Below are 20,650 nucleotides of genomic sequence, written 5' to 3' on the forward strand. Positions count from 1 at the left end.
ATTGGAGGTGGGGACATGGCCAACAGGTTTAGAAGGTAATGGAGAGTACCAAAAGTAATGGAAATTAAAACAAAAATAAACAAATGGGACCTGATGAAACTTAAAAGCTTTTGCAAGGCAAAGGAAACTACAAACAAGACAAAAAGACAACCCTCAGAATGGGAGAAAATATTTGCAAACGAATCAATCGACAAAGGGTTAATCTCCAAAATATATAAACAGCTCAATATTAAAAAATCAGACAACCCAATCCAAAAATGGGCAGAAGACCTAAATAGACATTTCTCCAAAGAAGACATACAGATGGCCAAGAAGCACATGAAAAGCTGTTCAACATCACTAATTATTAGGGAAATGCAAATCAAAACTACAGTGAGGTATCACCTCACACCAGTTAGAATGGGCATCATCAGAAAATCTGCAAACAACAAATGCTGGAGAGGGTGTGGAGAAAAGAACCCTCCTGCACTGTTGGTGGGAATGTAAATGGATACAGCCACTATGGAGAACAGTATGGAGGTTCCTTAAAAACTAAAAATAGAGTTACCATATAATCCAGCAATCCCACTACTGGGCATATACCCAGAGAAAAGCATAATTCAAAATGACACATGCACCCCAATGTTCATTGCAGCACTATTACAATAGCCAGGTCATGGAAGCAACCTAAATGCCCATCAACAGACGAATGGATAAAGAAGGTGTGGTACATATATACAATGGAATATTACTCAGCCATAAAAAGGAATGAAATTGGGTCATTTGTAGAGATGTGGATGGATCTAGAGACTGTCATACAGAGTGAAGTAGGTCAGAAAGAGAAAACAAATATCGTATATTAACGCATATATGTGGAACCTAGAAAAATGGTACAGATGAACCAGTTTGCAGGGCAGAAATAGAGACATAGATGTAGAGAACAAACGTATGGACACCAAGGGGGGAAAGCGGCGGGGGTGGTGGTGGTGGGATGAGTTGGGAGATTGGGATTGACATATATACACTAATATATGACATATATACACTAATTGACATATTAGTGTATGTATGATTGACATATACACTAATGTATAAAATGGATAACTAATAAGAACCTGCTGTATAAAAAAGTAAATAAAATAAAATTCAAAAATTCAAAAAAACAAAAGGTAATGGAGAGTAAACCTAAGGAGGAAGTTGGTGTAAGGTGGATTTTGCCTTGAATTTTCTGGCATCTTGACCTTGAGAAGCTGGTGTGTCCCACCCTTGGCTCTGACTTTGAATTCACCATGGAAATTGCATAGCTGAGCATTTTCTGAAGTTTAAAAACAAGGGAACTCAGAAGTCTCCACCTGAAACACAGCCGAAGAATGTCACTTGTCGCATTTAACGTAACGACAGACTGCTGAGTCCACGGCCCCACCTTCTCTGTGGGATTCTGTCATCCTGGGCTCCTCAGTTGGTAAGCAGTGTGGATTTCACAACCCATTCCTTGGAAAGTAACCTCTTCTTTTTAAAGGAGAAAAACATTTTTACTAACAAAATATTTTACTGGGAAATTTAGGTTGAACTAAACAGACACACACACACACACACACACACACACACACACACACACACACACACCCCACACACACACACCCCCCACACACACACCCCTCAGGCAGCCTCGGTGCAGCGTGTGAAGTGTTGTCTTGCCCTGCCGCTCCTCCTGGGGAGCTGCCCCTCCTGAGTCAGCCAAGCCCTTCCTGTGGCGCTGGGTCTCCTTGGGAGGCTGCGAGGTCCATCTGCAGGAGCTGGGCCGGGCGCCCAGGGTGGGCTTGCCCTGCCCAGGGTGTGGTAAGGGTCCCGATCCAGCCAGGGTTGGCAGGTGTACAAGTAATATTTATCTTGTGTTGCACTCAGTTTTATGAAAACAGCTGAGGATGGCAGTCTGCTGTAACTGTACACCAACTTGGTTAAAAGTAAGTGTCATTATAAAGGAAGTAACAGGATTTAGGGATTTTTTTTTCTCACAGTACTGTATATATTATGTGACCAGTAGTTGTCCTTTCTGTGCTCGGATGCCATTCTTTTCACCTGTTTTCTTGACGGCGCATTTTCTTTTCCTGCTTCCTTTCCCTGTGTCTTCAGGGCCGTTCCATCTTGCTGAGCCTCCACAGGCACTGATGGACAAGACCTTTAAGCTGCCATGTTGCCGTGGCCATTGCACACGTGAGGCCAGCCTGACTCTGATGAGCCCAGGGGTTGCCTCCCAACCCGTCTGTGCAGGGTGGGCCTCTGAGGTTGTCCCGTGTCTGCTGGTGATGCCGGGGGGCCGTAGGAAGAGCGTCGTGCTGGGAGTTGGGAGGCGTGGGCTCTGGCCCTAGTTCTGTTCATATCCAGATTCTTAACCTCCCTCCGAGGCCTTCCTTTACTCATCTGGGAAATGAGATTAGATTCAGCAATTCACGAAGCATATTCTCAACTCAAAAAATTCATTATTTGGCTCTATGAAATCGTACTAATTCTGGCTTCTGAGATTAGCTCTTTGTGACCAGTTAGGATCTTCTACACAAGAACAGATTGAAAAGCAGCTAGGAGACTGGAATTGGAGCGGGTAGAAGAACTCCAGGGCTGAGCACCGCATGTGTCGCTGGCCGGCTGGGAGGCCGGAAAGCAGGCGCACGAGGGAGCAGGGTCCACTCTTCCCCGACTTTCTTGGACGGCTTTGCACAGCCTGACTTTCTGCATGTTCTTCCATGAAAGCAGCAACCACTGGTTACCCTTCCTCAGTCTGAACTGATTGGGAAGAAATACTTATTCTGAAGCCCAAATGCCCCTCTTCTAGGAAGGTGAGTGCAGAGATGGTAGGAGACTCTAATTCTTCTTCTCTTGGCTGAAGTAAGGGACTAAAGGTTGTGTCTTCTCCACCCCTTATCAGAGGGGCCTTGTTTCTCACATGAAGGCAGAAGTGTGGGCCCCAGTGGCTGAAATGAAACCAGGACGGAGGAGGTAAATGTCCACGTAATCCCCTCTTGAGTCTCAGTGTCCAGTGCGTGTATGTTGCAGGCCTACACTTAGGGGACATATTCTCTCCCTTTGGAACTGAAGAAGCGTGGAGGTGACCATCTGGAGCCTGGGCTTTCTCTCGTGCCTCACGTTAGCTCTGTGACTCCGGGCATGTCCCTTACTCTTTTCTGAGCTGGTCTCATGTTTAAAATGAGGGAGTTGGGCTAGGCAGGGCAGTATTTAGGGTTTTTTTCTGAGCCAATGTGCCGGGAACTTGAGATCCCCCTCTTCATTTGCAGGATGTGGGAGGGGAGTGGCCGTGCGGGAAAAGGAGAGGAGCAGCTAGCTTGTGCGGACGCCTTGTGTCCAGCCTGCAACCTCCCTGGGCAGAGGCTGTCTCATAATTTTTGTGCAGCACTAACTCCCAGTTACCGCAGAGCGTCTTACAGTTGATGGTGCCTTTGGTCAGTTTGCGGATGTTGGTGTTTATTTATCAAGGTGTCACAGCCTGAGGTGCCCGTTAGGAGCACAGCTACCCGGGAGCAGGAGAGCCCTCCCAGTCTGAGCTGTTCCTTTGTGGCCATGGAACTCTTGAGCTGTCTGTCCCTTCACAAGGAGTGTCTCCCTCCAGGGGTGGCAGAAACGTTTCTGTCCATCTCCCTCTTTCTGTTTCTTTATTTTACCTTCAACATAAGCCTCAAGGACACTCGTCCCCCAGCCTGTGTTAACTGCCTGTTCACATTCAGGTTGAAGAGCTGCTGGTGCCTTTGAACCTCGAGGGGAGGTTTAGCAGGGACAGTCGTGCTTCTCCAGGGAACTGTCTGCCTTTGCCTTCTTGTCTTAATGGTAGTGCCAGTCAGAACACTTGTATTCCATCCGTAAGGCCCAGCACATGCACTGAATGGCTTACTGAGCATATTTTCTGGTCACGATGGGATCTGAAAATCTCCTTTTCCTATCCTGATTCTTTCAGTACCACAGGGCAACTTTAGAGTTGGCAAATTACCTTGTTTAGAATACATCCCAACTCGGTGAAGGATCCCACTCTTCCCAGTCCTGGAGAATTCTTTTATTGAGGCTCATCCCACTGACTTAACTGAAGGAGATCAGTACGAGTGGAGGTCATTACAACTGCATTTAGTTATCTGTGCTGTTGGTCAACAGAGTTATAAAGGATTTCATTTATATATATTTATTTTATTCAAAACAATAGTTTTAGTATTCTCTCCTGTCAGATTTTTAGACAAGGAGATAGTTTGATTCATCTGAGTTTCTCTCTTCTGACATTTCCTAATTGATGTAGTAATGAGACCTCGGAACTTTCACCTGTGGGCAACAGGGAGGGAGAGGAGAGAGTCAGAGGGCTCACGGAGCCCCCAGCCATCGCACGGACACAGCTGACGGGGTGCTGATGTGGTGATTCCAGAGCCCTCTCAGCTTGGAGTACTTGTCCCCTGAAACCCTTTCCTGTGCCCCTGGAAGTGATGACTGAGGAGAGAGTTGCCACCCCGCTTACGTCACTAACTTTGGGACCACAGGCAGGACTGTGTCGGTGGGATGGTGCAGCAGCCGAAGGCCCCGGGTGTCCGCTCCAGGAGACTGTGAGAGCCCGGCTCGCTCCTGCTGTGACGGCCTCTCCCCTCCCGTCCCGTCCCCGCCAAGGTGGCGTCTGCCTCCACGTGCCAAGGACTTACAAGTAGTATAGTCTCAGATCAGAATGGTACTAGTGTAATATGCTGTTTACTTCTGAGGAAATGTTGTAGTTACTAAATATCATATTCTTACCTCATGCTTTTTTTCCCTTTAGAACAAACTTACCCTCAAGTTAAAACTTTATTTAAGCAACAAGATTTTAGAAAATCTAGGTTAGTTTGTGAACTCACATGACATGCTTTGAGCCTTCCATGGCTATACATTCTTAGATTTGAGTGCAAAGCTTTCCCCACCGATTTGGAATGAACTGGGCATTGTAGCTGGTTTTGTATGGAACAGTTGTTTCAGATCCCAACCCTGTAATGACATCATTTTCTTTATACCCAAAGTAAATGCTGTGCAGACTAGATGATTCTGGAATTTGACCTCCCTGTTTTTCTCCGGATTAAACTCTTCTCTTGCAGAGGAGCCCTGCTAGCGCACAGGTCCTTATACGTTATTGTTTTTGTGCCTCTAACTTTTCTGGTAATAAATCTTATTTTTCTGTGAGAAAGCAGCCCATCCTGGTTGAGGGGGAGTAGGGGTTGTGGCTGAAATTGCAGACGCATCCAGTGTTCTGTTTTGATTTTCTAACTTCAGAGTGCCTTTTCAGTGGAAGTGATTCAGTCTTAATTGTTATTATATTTAGCCAAGATAAAGCATACTTTAAGTTGTTTACATGTAAGGCCTTGAATTAGAGAGAGGAAAAGTGCTAGAGCCCCAGGGAGTCATTCGTAGAGTTTTCAAGTTTCTGAGGGAAGACAGAAGTGTATCTACCTCAGATTTTTTGTATGTGCATGAAAAAGAATAGGGGAGAGATCAACCTGTAGAAAATTCCATCCTCTCTAGAATTCTCAAGGGCCTGAAGTAGGGCCATTCCTTTACTTTCTTTCTATGGTATCTTCATATTTTAAGAGTAATTACTCTTGTAGTTTTTCCCTGTGTAGATTTAGATCTTAGATAATTATGGGTAATTTGTATGATTCAAAGGGTATTAATGCAAGTCTTCCTATGATTATGTTAACATTTGTAATCCCATCAAGCTAACTGCTGGACCTCTTTTAGGGCCAGAACTCTATCTATGCAATGGATAGAATTGTGTGTAGGGTTAAGAACCTGGTTCTTTACCAACGGATTTGTCTTCACAGCCTAACCTGGCCATTTCCTGATAGTGTTACCTTGGGCAAAAAACCCTCCTTTCTGTCCTTTTTGAGGAGGTCGCAGTAATACCTACTTTCTAGAGGCATTACCAGGATCAGTTGAGATATAATGCTTATGAAGTGCTTGACACAGTGCCTGGAGCTAGTAAGTGTGCAGGAGATGTTGGCTGTCATCAGTGTCTTCGCTGTCACCCTCACTGCCAGGTCCTTCCACAGAGGCGCATGTGCCTCTGCTTTTATCACGCCTTTTATGTTAACCCCATCAAGCTCAAAGCTCAGTTAGCAACAAGGGACAGTGTCCCATGCTCATCCCTTTTCTATTTCTCCTCTCTACCTTCTGCCTTTTTTGGTGCCCTTCTGTCAGGGGTGCTAGGTGAGGACTGAGGTTATATCTCAAAGCCATTATTAGAAGAGGAGAAAGAACTACAGATCCAGAATACGGAATGTCTGCAGGTGTCCCTCCAGGAAGAAGAAACTTCCTAATGCCTCTTTATTGTACAAAGGGAAAAAAAGAAAAGAAATTCGAATAATGTCTGACTCTCTTGCTCAGAGTTTTAGGTACGGTGATTCTGATTCCTCATGCTGGAAGTTGGCTGTATAGAAAATTAACTTTCAGTAATGGGTCCCTATAATCCTTCTGATGATTTTATTTTTTATTAACAACTGTAGCAGAGACATAGTCTTCTAGAGAGATGCATTGACATTGGAAAAACCAACATGGAAACTGAATATCTCCTGATAAAAGTTAGAATAATAGGAAAATTTATGGTTCTCTGCTCAAGTGAAATCCGTGCCTGGTTCCATATGTTCTGGCAAAAAGGAACATCAGAGGAAGGCTTCTGTGCCTTCACATTGTACCAGACTTTCTTTAGTGAATGTCCTCCTTCTCTGATACATGTTATATCTAAAACCTTTGCTGAAGAGCTCTCATTGACTGAATATTAACAAAGTCTTTGTATAAGTAACACCACACAATTTTTGTGAGATCTAACTCATCTTAAAAGAAGACTAAACAAAACATCTGCTTGCCGTGAAGAAGAACCAAAAAAGTTTTTTCCACTTAAGCCCCTGGTGGGAGCATTTTTATGTCAAAAATAAACTACCTTTGATGGATGGCCTCTAAGCAGTCTCTGCAACACAGAGGGATTACAAAAAGGCATGTAACTTTGGCGTTGTGTGGCCTTGAGCTGCTGTGGGTTTATGGGGATTCACACAGTGATGCTGCAGAGAGTAGCTGTGGTTTAGGTAAAGGAACCCTGGCTGTGGGCTAAACGCTAGCTGGGGTGATCCTCAGTCAGCTAGCTCTAATCTCCTTGTGTATCCAGCAGTGGACTCTAGGTACTTCTCCCTTCCTGAGAGTCTCAAGAATTTGAAGTACTGGCTAAAATGGGAGAAGAATGGGGAAGTCCATTGTATTGTTGGAAACAGCAGAGGAGGGGTCCCTCAGTTGCCCTTCTGCTCCTGTGACTTGTAGGTAGGTTTCTTTATCAGCTCTACCTTTTCTACCCCTGCATTGGTCTCAAGTCCTCTGCTTACAGATAGAGCAGGTTCTGATTAAACAAAGGAAGGGACAGGTACCCTTTGTTGGTTTATGCTTTTAAATTCATTCTGTTATCCTCCTGCACTGAGTTAGGCAGGGCTTCTCTCCCAGTGGTGCGGCTCAGTGCGGCAGACTGCCTGCCCTGCTCTTAGACTTCCTGAGGGTAGCAGCAGACAAGGGTCTCTCGAAAAACTCAAAGAATTTTGGCCTTCTTCATCATAGTTGAGTCATCCAGGCATGACTGGTTGATACCAGCTGGCTGGGTGCAACCCAGAAAGCCCACCCACTCACCAGCATCCTTCCTCCTACCCAGTTCAGACAACGCCCGCACTTCCTCTCTTCCTAACACGTGGCATCCAGGGAGCCCTTTCTCTTTAGAGCGAGTAAGGGCACTGTCTCCATGCTAGTGGGTGTTAAAACTCGTGTGCTTGTGTGTGTGTAAATAGACTTTTTTTTTTTCACTAAGGGATTACAAAGAACTCCCAGTTTTATCACATGGTTGGAAGTGGACCTGCTTTGTCAGAAGCTTGACTGGGGGCAATACTGAGCTCTACCCTGGGCACCCCCAAGGGGCTGCTATAGTGGGTTGTCCTCACTAAGCACACTCTGTTTCCGTGCTGTGCCCTGAGCATGCACAAAGACAGGTACCGACGAGTAGGACGTCCAGTTAGTGTGCCTCCTACCTACTGCCTTGGGCATGGCCAGGGGTTCACCAGGCAGGTTAGGTTGTGAACTTGATTTTTATCCAACAGAAATCACGAGACTTGTTTTCCTTTCTCTTCCCTCCTTTGGTTCTTGTTTATTACTTTTTAAATGTCACACAGTAATATAATAACCTTATCAGGTGTAGTAGGCTGTTGTGGAATTTTAGAAGTAGAAGGGACGTTCATCCAGCCCTGCACCCCCCAGAGCTGTGCAGATGAATGAATATACTGAGGCCAAGGAAGTGAGGTCCTTTCTCCGAGTCTCATGGTTAATGATGACACTGAAACAGGAATTCACCCCTCTTGGCTTCCGTATATATTGTGCTCTTCCGGAGCGTCTTTGCCACGTGCCTCCCGTCTAACCACTGTTGGTGAGTCTGTGGTACTGCACTGGCGCCACGGACCTCTCCCAGGGAGACGAGACAGCAGTGGTGCACAGTGTGGTGTACGGAACCACACTGCCTGGGTACACATCCCAGCTCTGCCATCCTGCTCACGCGTACCTCAGTTTCCCCATCTGTCAAGAGGACTTGTTAATAATACCTACCTCGTAGGGTTGATATGAAGATTAAATGTGCTAATTAATGCCTGTAAACTTCTCAGAACCATGCCTGGAACATTGAAAGTGCTTAATACATATTAACTGTCGTTTTTGCCTGAATGCTTTGAATGGCAATGGAGAGGAATTAAGTAGAGACCATTATGGCCTGAACACTGAAGTGTTTACCTCAGTCTGGCAGACCAACTAGGGTTCATTTAGTTCATTTAGTAGCAAAATATACACCAACCGCCCAGGTCATCTCTGGGAGGCCACTGTGTTTGTCACAAGTGTTCCAAGACATTTTGGCTTAGCTTCTCCTCCAGCAACCCCTCCCAGGGGGAGTGATTGGGGGCATGTGACTTAGCTGTTAGCATGATATCGGGGGACATTTCCAGGCAAAAGGTAGTTCTCACTAAGTTCTTCTGGCTTATTCACTTGGTAGTCACATTCCTTTGAAATAATGCAGGCTCATTTTGTTCAAGATCTAGAGGACAAAGGGATCAGCAGTAGGATTCCTGAAGGCCCATGGGATGATTATTTTCTGCTGACCTCAAGCCAGTGTTTTGTTCCTCAGAGTAATAATGTAAATTATCATGTGGAGTTTAACAGTGTGTGGGCGGAGAGAGAGAAAAGCTTTTACGGAGCGATGGCACGGCGTTGTCTGTGAGTGATGTGGGGGGAGGCGGCCACCGGGCGTTGTAAGTAACTGCCGCGCCTGTCAGTCCAGTGCCGTAGGCAGTGTGGGAGCTGGGGAGGCACCGCGTGCGTTGGCTGTGCCATCACCGCGTCACGGGGGCCACAGCCAGGCTCAAGCCTTGCTTTGAGTAAGACACTTGGAGACAACCCATCGCTACTTTGGGCTCAGTGTTGAGTTGATTTACAGCGGGTGATGGCTGTGGAAAGTGATGTGTTCCAGAACCACTGGAACTGCAGAACCTTCTTAGGAAACTGTTTTTCTCCAGGTGAGTAATTCTGGTTCCCACACCATTTGCAGAAGTGACTCCTTGCAGCAGGCCCCCTCTGGGGCTGGCCATAGCCTGTCACTCAAATTGCTTTTCTGTACGAAACAGAGGCTCCAGCTTTAAGGGCCAGGAGCTGTATGAGGAAAGGCAAGCTCAGGGTCCTGGGGTGGAGAGCTAATGCTGGGGGCTGGAGGGTTGATCGAGAAGCCAGGGAAACTTGCTTTTTGACAAAGGATCTTTTAAGAGGAAAGCTTTTGCTCTACTGTTTTTGGTCTTTTTTCTCTTTCGCGCTTAAGAAAATATTTTCCCTTAAAAGTACAGTTAGATTTGTGTATAAAAGTTCAGTGGAGAAAATGTATTTGGACTAGGGGTGTCTTTTCTGCCTATGCTCTGATGAAATAACAATGCCAGAAACTGATGGACTAACCTTCGGAATTTGTGTTTTCTTCTGGTTAGAATATTGTTGAGAGAGCTGAGCGCAGGAAGTGGTGTTTTGAGATTTAGTTCCCTTTTCAAGGACCTCTCCCTTCTGTTTGTTTTAAAGTGGGTTTTGAGTTTTCCATTTCTATGATAAGCCCATTTCCTCTGGGTCATTTGTAGAATATTCAGACACAGATTGAAATTACTGAGAAACAAATAGGGCCTAGAGTCAAAACATTTTTGAAATTCAGTTAACTGAAATAGGTTGTCAGCCACTGAAGGCTTACATTTGTTTTACTGAACATTATTATTTAAAAAAACTGAACTTTGGTTTGCACTTTCTTAAAGTTTCCCCAAGTCCATTCAGTTTCTTTTTTGTTTTTTTTTTTAAAGAGGCCAGGACACATTTATCGAATAATTAGACTTAACGAATATACAGAAGTGCTTATGGAAAGCAGAAGAACTGAGGAAGGGAGGGTCAGACCATTTCCTTTCCTGGAAACCCACATTCTCTCTCTTGTCCAGAGTGGTGAAACAAGGCAGACCTTTAGGTAATTTTTTATACTTAATGTTTCTCGATCATACCATGAAGCTATAGCTTTACATGAAATCAAAACTAAATCTGTAGTGTTATTAACAAAATATTGTTTTAGAAATAAAAGCCCTGTTCAGGGCTGCGAGGTGATTCCATGTGTGAGCTTTGTCAGATGGCATTACAGGATTAACTAGCTGAGCCATATGATTCATTCAGTACATGAGCCAACTTAAACCCATTCATAATTATGCTCTTTATAAGAGAGATGGGAGAGCTGTGTCTAAACACGACAGGCATTTATAACAGTCCTCTATTGTGTCTTTCCCAGAGCGACTCTCCCATCCCCAGCAGCTGTCTGCCTGATGTACAGCACAGTGTCTTGCAGGCAGAGTTGTGGATCTGATTAGGTTAGAGGAGAGTCATCCTAGCTCTTAAGCAAGGTGGAGGATTACCTGAAAACCTCAGAGCTTACCAGAGCACTTTTAAAGTTTAGTCTCATTTCATTTACTGTGTACATCTGTGGTCTTTTGCTAGTTAATAATAGAGAGTCAGGAACAATGACACTTTGATAACCCAACTAAGTGGTTTGACCTAAAAACCTCCACTGAATCCTAGTTACCTATGCCAATATACCATTAGGACAGAGAGGGGAGGCACAATCAATTTCTTTTAGAGCCCACTCTGATTTTTATTGAACTTGCTCTACACCTCTTGAGGTCTGTGTATGCATACTTTTGTTTATTTCACCTGGGTAATGTTTTAGATGACATTTATGTAGAAGAATTTGAGCAGTTTATTAAAATATGCTGTCATGAGTCAACCGTATATTAAAAAATCCCATCCACTTAAAAAGGAGTCTCATTATAGAATTAAAGTATATGTTCATTAAAGGCAATTTGAAAAGCACAAAGAAGTAAATAATCTAGGAACCACCACTGAGAAATCAGTTACTGTTGCCATTTTGGTATACGTATTTTCAATGTACGTGTGTGTGTGTGTGTGTGTGTGCGCGTGCGCCTGCGTGCGCGCACTTCAGGTTTATTTAAATGAGTGCTTCCAAAAGTCTGGTGCAGACACTATTGGTGGCACATGAAATAATTTAGGAAATATATGAATGAGCATGTTTTGTTAATGGTTATATATTCTAATATATATTATAAAATTATAACACATCAAACCTATGATTTCATGGTTACGGTTACTCTGGATGACCTTTAGTTGTTGGGAGTCCTCAGCCCCTCTTCAGCACCTCACTCATTAGGTGATTTCACTAGGTCTTCAATATCCAGCACATCAGTGATCTGGTCAGCTCTACCATCAAAATCTGTTCCTAATTCAACTCTTCACCACTCCCAGTGCCACCAGGATTCAAATGATCCAGGTCACCATGGTTTATGACAATATCCTTTTTTTAAAAAAAAAATTTATTTATTTGGTTGCGCTGGGTCTTACTTGTGGCAGGCGGGCTCCTTAGTTGTGGCTCACCGGCTCCTTAGTTGTGGCATGCAAACTCTTAGTTGCGGCATGCATGTGGGATTTAGTTCCCTGACCAGGGATATGACAATATCCTTTTAACTAGTGTCCCACTTCAGTCTTTTGTCAATCTCTGTTGGCTTCCCATCTCAGAGTAAAAGCCCGAGTCCTTACCACCAACCCTCAAATCCCTGCATGGTCTGCCTTGTCCCCGTCCCCTACCGCTGTGACCTCATCTCCTCCTATTCTTCTTGCTCACCTGCTTCTGTCACATCTTTGAACATACCAAGCATGCTTCCACCTTGGGCCTTTTGCCCTTGCTATTCCATATTCCTGGAATGCTTATCCCCCAGGTACTCCCACGACCAGCCCCCCAACTTCAGGTCTTCAAAGTTTCCTTTCTAGCAAGCATTTACCTGGCTACCTTCTTTAAAATTCTAACTCCTTCCCCCACAAAGCCTCATGTTCCTCTTGCTTGTTTTATTTTTTCTCCCTAACCATGTCTCTAATATGGTTATCTTATCTTATTATGTTTCCCCACTTAAACGTAAGCTCTACCAGGGCAGGGATTTTTGTCTATTTTAGTCATTACTGAATCTACAGCACCTAGTATAGTTCCTGGCATATAGTAGGCATTTAGTAAAAACTTGTTGAAAGAATAGCTTAAATAAAAGTCATGGGCTGACTTAATGAACAATATTAAATAAATCAGTACCTCTAGTACAGGGATATGCAAAAGTCATGAAAGTGATGAATGAATAATGTTTGAGAAACACTGATTTAAATAATCTTTGAGTCTGTTTCTTTCGTGTTATTATAAATAGCACTGCAGTAAATACCTTTTAGTAATTTTCTTGTATATACTTATGATTATTTCTTTAAAATAAACGCTTGAGTCTCTTTGCTGATTCTTAGGATATACATATTTTTAATTTTTAAGACTTACTGAAGCTAGACAGCTTATCGGTTCATACCCCTCTCCAATCTATGAGTGCTTATATTTCTTCCTAAACCTTGCGGTGCACTATCTCAGTGCCTTTTTATCTTTGCCAGTTTGATAGCTGAAAACGCTGAGTGCCTGAGCTTGTGCTTCATCGATAACTTATATGTATGAGCATTTTCCCACCTGTTTAATTCTGATCTTTTTATCTTTTTTTGTGACTTGCTTGCTCTTGTCTATTTGGGCTGGGCTCTGATTGCAGGGGACTGAAAACCTACATGAGCTGGTTTTATTGGATGGATGTCACAGGCACTCTGGTTTATGTCCAAGGAAAGAATACGAAGGACAGGCAGACCTCTCAGAGACAGGAACGGGAGGGTTCCTGCTTCCTATCATGTCCACTCCTGCTTTTCTTTCCCTACTGGGTTTCCCTTTTCTCCCTCTCCTCAGGGCCTCTGCTTCTCCATAACTGTTTATACCACCTGGTTTTGGTTTGCCATGTCACTCAGTTCAGCCCTGACTCTTAGCAGGACCTTTCAGTTCAGATACCCATCATCATCCAGGTGCTGTGGGCATCTGTGTCCCAGATTTCTAGGAGTGAGCAGTCAGTTGGCTCCATTTCATTAGGTGGTTGCTTCTGGTCCAGCTAGCTGAGATTAAGGTGGGGGGGTGTTGAGGCACTTGGGGCCTGTTCTGTCCAGGGGCTGTGGGTGAAATAGCTTCTCTAGGAAGGACGCAGTGACTGGAATGTTCAGTACCATGTCTTTTGCCCATTTTTTTCATATGATGTGTTCATCTTTCTCTTATGGGTACACAGAAGCCCATTACATACGAAGACTAGTTTTATCTTTTGTCTCATGGGTATTTTTCTCTCTGATTACCATTTTAATTTTGCTTGGTGTTTTTGCCATTTAATTAAACCAGTCAATTAAATCATGATTTTTGCTACTGTAAAGTTAAGAAATACCTTCTTTATGAGGAAGTTATATATTCAGCTATACCTTCTTCTAGTTCTTTATGGTTTTATTTTTTTATGTGCCCCTTGAATTACATTAAATTTTAGGGGAATTTGGGAGAGAAATAGTATATTTGCCTAATTCATTCTAGGAGCATAGTGTTTATTTAGTATTAATTTCTTTCAGCAAAGTTTTATAGCTTTCTTTATTCTAGTTCTGTACCTTTCTTAAGTTTAGTCCTAGCTACTTTATAAATTTTATTCTTATTATGAGTAGAATTTTTCTCAATTATGTTTTCTAACTGGTCCTTTGTGGTTTATTGAAGCTATTGTTTTCATATTTTTATTTTGTAACTGACCACTTTACTAGTTCTAATAACTTTTTTACCTAATACTTTTGGGCTTTGTATGTAGACAGTTACAACATCTGCAAATAGTTATTTTATTTCTGCCTTTTTCTATCTCTTCATTTTTTTTCTCATTTTACTGTAGTAGATCTTTTAGAATGAGGATTATGGTGATTGTAATGGAATGTAAAACAATGTCTTATACTGTTGTGTTTTGTTAGGAATAATTGTTCTGATTAGATAGTCAGAATAGGGACTTCCCTGGTGGTGCAGTGGATAAGACTCTGTGCTTCCAATGCAGGGGGCCTGGGTTTGATCCCTGGTCAGGGAACTAGATCGCACATGCATGCTGCAACTAAGAGTTCGCATGCCACAACTAAGGAGCCCTGGAGCCGCAAGTAAGGAGCCCATCTGCTGCAACTAAGGAGCCCACGTGCCTCAACTAAGGAGCCCAGAAGCCAAAACTGAGGAGCCCGCCTGTCTCAACTAAGACCCGGTGCAACCAAATAACTAAATTAATTTTTTTAAAAAGCAGTAGTTGTTTAACAACTTTTAGATAGTCAGAATATTTGGGAATGTAGAGATAAATGAAACTAGTGGAAAACTGGTCTTGACCCAAAAGATTATCTACACTGGCTCGTCTTGGAGCCTGAATGTTTCACTTGTTACTCTCTTTCTGACCAAATCATTGCCTCCAGAAAGTCCCTGTTAAAATGCCCGTGTGATCCTCCCATTAACACAGACTTGCTAATATAGCATGTCACTGATGTGGTTCTCTGATTTTCTGGTAATTGATACTGGTCTACTATTATGGAAAATGAGAAATGGACCTTAAACAGATAGGATAGAAAGTGTTTAGGTGGTGATGGCAGCATGAGCCCTTGTAGTTAGCAGCTGCTTACTTCAGCTTCATCTTTTCTCTGCTTTGTGTTCTGTGTACCTCCCACCTCTACCCCACAAACTCAACCACAGTGAACTTCTTTTGCTTTCTTAAATATGTTTTATTCTCTTGTCTTGAGCTTTCCTGTTCTTAGCCCCCACTCTTAGCATCCTCGTCCTCAGGGTCAACTTCAGTGTCACTCTTCTCTAGGAGACTGATTTCCTTAGAGTAGGTTATGGTCCTACCATGTACTCTGAATGTACCCTGTATTTTCTTTAAAATGACATTACTATAATTGCTTTTAAAAATAATCTCTTTTAAAAATGTTACAGCTATTTAACTATAACCTCAAATTGCAATGCCAGAGAGCGTGTCTCCCTTATTGATCATTGTGTCTGACACCTAAGTAGTCACTCAGTAAATGCTTCCAAAATTAATGATGCACAGGGGAATGGAGGACAGTGAGCATGGGTGAGAGACTGCAGGGAGCTGCCTTGATTAGAGAAAGTGGTAGAAAGAGGGAGCTGGCGGAGTTGGAAGGGAAGGTATGGTGTATGCCTGTGCCAGAAACACTTAGTTTCTGAACCTGTGTAGAACTGAAGGGAAGGCCTGCCTTCCGTTACTGAATTTGAGCAGAGTTTTGAGGGATTTGAAATGCAGTTTCATATACAGGTGAACTCAGTGTACCCTTGGACATGGAGGAGAATACAACCCTATACTTCATGCTTTTACCCTTTAATTTCTTTGCTTTTCAGGGTTGAAGTAGTACAGCCACTAGGATTTTACAGCATCTAAACTGGCAGACTGGCTCATAAAGTTTAGGACCCCACCTACAATGAAGACCATATTTAAAAAGCTAGAGTGAAAAAAGGCAGTAGGAGGAAAAAACAGGAGTCTGTACAAAAAAGCAGGACTTGGTGCTTTTTCGTTGACAAAAGCAAGGAAAGTTTGCTTTTGTGAGCCTGGATGGCACCAGTTTATAAAAATATTTCCATCAGTGAATAAAGAATTACCATACAGTTTCACTGTTTCTCAAGTTAGAGTAAACTTGTATTCCTATACTTCTGTTTTTTATATTATCATTCTATTATAAATTATAAACAGTGAACTCAGAGCCAAATGTAAATAGGAGACCAAATACATTTATTACTATTATTTTCTTTATCTCATTTATTCAAACTTTGTATTCCTGAGGAAAACTGCTCTTTGACATAATGTTGAACTGAGGGTTGAACTTTGAGTATTAATACTTGGAGTATTAAAAACAAATCCATGTCAATTGAGCTGATTTTTCATGAGATTACTGTATGACTAATAAAATTAAGCAAGTTGAGGTGCTAATTTTGGTAGGTTGGGTTGTAGTGATACTGCATTTAAGTTTAGAGTAATCTGGCCATTTTTCATATCCACTTGAAGTCTTCCTCTGGCTCCCTTGCCTAAGTACTCACACTGCTGCCCTTTTTCCTGTACCCTGTACGATGCCACTGGCCTCATGCTTTGAACAAGCCCTGGGGTCTTAGCACCCCTGCGACTAGCTGTGCACTGCCTGTGCCGGGAGAGCCTTCCCTTCACCACTGTCCGCCTGGCTTACGCCTCCTTTCGGTTCAGGATTGTGCAGGATGTCATCTTTTACAGTTGCAACACCGGTTGCTCCGTGATTTCTGTCTTGTTTGTAGTTATTTCTACAAAGTTTGTTTGCACTACCTAGACTTTAAAATCCATGATGTTGGGAGCTGTGCTTTGCTCTTTATTCATCTTTGTACACACTGTACCTACTGTGAAGTCTGGGTGCTCAGTAATTGATGTCAGTGAGGGAACTTTGTAGGTGGTTAGGCACCTCTGTCCTCCTCTTAAGCCTCTGCTCTTTATTTATTTAATTGACATATAGTTGGTTTACAGTGTTGTGTTAGTTTCTGGTGTACAGCAAAGTGATTCTGTTTTACATATATGTGTTTACATATATAGATATATATTCTTTTTCAGATTACTTTCCATCATAGGTTATTATAAGATATTGAATATAGTTCCCTGTGCTATACAGTAGGCCCTTGTTGTTTATCTATTTTATATACAGTAGTGTGTATCTGCTAACCCCAAACTCCTAATTTATCCCTCCCCCCTTTCCCTTTGGTAACCATAAGTTTGTTTTCTATGTCTGTGAATCTGTTTCTGTTCTGTAAATAAGTTCATTTGTATCAATTTTTAGATTCCACATATAAGTGATAGCATATGACATTTGTCTTTCTCTGACTGATTAGTATGATCATCTCTATGTCCATCCGTATTGCTGCAAATGGCATTATTTCATTCTTTTTTTTATGGCTGAGTAGTATTCTATTGTATATATGTACCACATCTTCTCTATCCATTCATCTGTTGATGGACATTTAGGTTGCTTCCATGTCTTGGCTATTGTGAATAGTGCTACTATGAACATTGGGCTGCATGTATCTTTTCAAGTTATAGTTTTCTCCGAATATGTGCCCGAAAGGGGGATTGCTGAATTATATGGTAACTCAATTTTTAGTTTTTTGTAAGGAATCTCTTTACTGTTCTCTGTAGTGGCTGCACCAATTTACATTCCCACCAACAGTGCAGGAGGGTTCCCATTTCTCCGCACCCTCTGCAGCATATATTATTTGTGGTCTTTTTGATGATGGCCATTCTGACTGGTGTGAGGTGATACTTCATTGTAGTTTTGATTTGCATTTCTCTAATAATTAGTGATGTTGAGCATCTTTTCATGTGCCTGTTGGCCATCTGTGTGTCTTCTTTGGAGAGTTGTCTACTTAGGTCTTCTGCCCATTTTTTGATTGGGTTGTTTAGTTTTTCAATATTGAGCTGTATGAGCTGTTTGTATATTTTGGAGATTAATTGCGTGTTGGTCACATCATTTGTAAGTGTTTTCTCCCATCCTGTAGATTGTCTTTTCATTTTGTTGACGGTTTCCTTTGCTGTGCAGAAGCTTATAAGTATGATTAGGTGCCATTTATTTATTTTTGCTTTTATTTCTTTTGTGTTGGGAGACTGACCTAAGAAAACATTGGTACGATTTATGTCAGAATGTTTTGCCTGTGTTCTCTTCTGGGAGTTTTATGGTGTCATGTCTTATATTTAAGTCTTAAGCCATTTTGACTTTATTTTGTGTATGGTGTGAGGGAGTGTTCTAACTTCATTGATTTACATGTGGTGTCCAGCTTTCCCAACACCACTTGCTGAAGAGACTGTCTTTTTTCCATTGAATATTCTTGCCTCATTTGTTGAAGATTAATTGACCATGGGTGTGTGGATTTATTTCTGTGCTATCTATTCTGTTCCATTGATCCATATGTCTGTTTCTGTGCCAAAAACACAGTGTTTTGATTACTGTAGCTTTGTAGTATTGTCTGAAATCTGGGAGGGTTATGCCTCCAGCTTTGTTCTTTTTCCTCAGGATTGCTTTGGCAATTCTGGGACTTTTATGGTTCCATGTAAATTTTAGGATTATTTGTTCTAGTTCTGTGAAAAATATCATGGGTAATTTGATAGGGATCACATTAAATCTATAAATTGCTTTGGATAGTATGGCCATTTTAACAATATTCTTCCAATCCAAGAGCATGGGTTATCTTTCTGTTTCTTTGAGTCATCATTAATTTCCTTTATCAGTGCTTTATAGTTCTCAGCATATAAGTCTTTCACCTCCTTGGTCAGGTTTATTCCTAAGGATTTTATTTATTGATGCAATTTTAAAAGGGATTTTTTTTTTACTTTCTCTTTCTGATATTTCATTGTTGGTGTAAAGAAATGCAACAGATTTCTGTATGTTAATCTTGTATCCTGCTACCTTGCTGAATTTGTTTATCAGTTCTAGTAGTTTTTGTGTGGAGTCTTTAGAGTTTTCTATATGTAGTATCATGTCACCTGCATATAATGACAGTTTTACCTCTTCCCTTCCAATTTGGGTACCTTTTATTTCTTTTTCTTGTCTGATTGCTGTGGCTAGGACTTCCAACGGTATGTTGAAAGGAAGTGGTGAGAGTGGGCATCCTTGTCTTCTTTCAGATTTTAGTGGGAAGCCTTTCAGCTTTTCACCATTGAGTATTATGTTGGTTGTGGGTTTGTCCTAAATAGCTTTTTTTTTTTTTTTTACAAGAGATAAATAGACTGACACCAAGCATTGTACATGGATGACCACAACAAAAGCAACAATGATTGCAATTACCAAACATGAAACACACTCATACTATGTCATAATATTGACATTCAGTCCAGTAATCCTCCACTGTAACAGCTACTTTACTTTGCAGTGAAAATTGATTTGTATATTCTTTGCCTCTGAGTCCTTGTGGGATTTTTTCTTTTTTTAAATTCAAACAGAAAGTCACAAAAATTATACTCATCCTCATCAGTTCACTCAGTCCCATGTAATTAATTTTTTTTTTCATCTTGATCTTTTGTTAGCACTTTTATGAGTTCATCAGTTTTTCATTAGAGTTCTGAAAATGCTTATTCATTCAGTTCAGCAGTACAGTCAGTTACCAGAAACCTGTACTTGTCAGAGTCTTTTCCATGAATTTCCTGAAGATGAAACCCTTTTATAGGAACATATTTACAAAAGCATCAGAGTACACCCAGAACTGGCTGTAAATGACAAAAAACTTAAAAATGACCACGGTTAAAGATTTGATGAAAGTTCATAATAATGCAGTTGACAAGAAAATTAGTTATTTCTGAGATATACATTTTAAAGTAATAACTAGGATTATGACTTATAACATTATACCAGAACATATAAGATTTTTAGAAATTTCATGTAATGTCTGAAACATTTATATTAACATATTTCCATACAAATAACCCAATGAAAGTTTAGTATTAGTTGTTTTGTTTGTTTGTGTTTTTATACTGCAGGTTCTTATTAGTCATCAATTTTATACAAATCATTGTATACATGTCAATCCCAATCGCCCAATTCAGCACACCACCATCCCCACCCCACCGCAGTTTTCCCCCCTTGGTGTCCATATGTCTGTTCTCTACATCTGTGTCTCAATTTCTGCCCTGCAAACCGGCTCATCTGTACCATTTTTCTAGGTTCCACATACATGCGTTAATATACGATATTTGTTTTTCTCTTTCTGACTTACTTCACTCTGTATGACAGTCTCTAGATCCATCCACGTCTCAACAAGTGACTCAATTTCATTCCTTTTTATGGCTGAGTAATATTCCATTGTATATATGTACCACAACTTCTTTATCCATTCGTCTGTTGATGGGCATTTAGGTTGCTTCCATGACCTGGCTATTGTAAATAGTGCTGCAATGAACATTGGGGTGCATGTGTCTTTTTGAATTACGGTTTTCTCTGGGTATATGCCCAGTAGTGGGATTGCTGGGTCATATGGTAATTCTATTTTTAGTTTTTTAAGGAACCTCCATATTGTTCTCCATAGTGGCTGTATCAATTTACATTCCCACCAACAGTGCAAGAGGGTTCCCTTTTCTCCACACCCTCTCCAGCATTTGTTGTTTGTAGATTTTCTGAT

The 20,650-nt window shown here is 41.7% G+C and overlaps 1 protein-coding gene across 13 annotated transcripts in view; it reads left to right on the plus strand.

The window, feature by feature from the left end:
- The window catches only part of PSD3 (pleckstrin and Sec7 domain containing 3), a 568,569-nt gene that overhangs the window by 220,526 nt on the left and 327,393 nt on the right, over positions 1-20,650 (plus strand). Inside the window, exon 1 of one of the 13 annotated variants that reach the window (XM_082374823.1) lies at positions 9,324-9,569. The exons of the other annotated variants lie outside the window; for them this stretch is intronic. The gene's annotated coding sequence lies outside the window, so the exon portion shown is untranslated. Of the gene's footprint in view, positions 1-9,323; positions 9,570-20,650 lie in introns of those variants that run through there. 13 annotated transcript variants of the gene reach the window in all.

Source organism: Balaenoptera borealis (genome assembly GCF_965194805.1).
Source record: "Balaenoptera borealis genome assembly, chromosome: 21".
NCBI classification, from domain to species: Eukaryota; Metazoa; Chordata; class Mammalia; order Artiodactyla; family Balaenopteridae; genus Balaenoptera; species Balaenoptera borealis.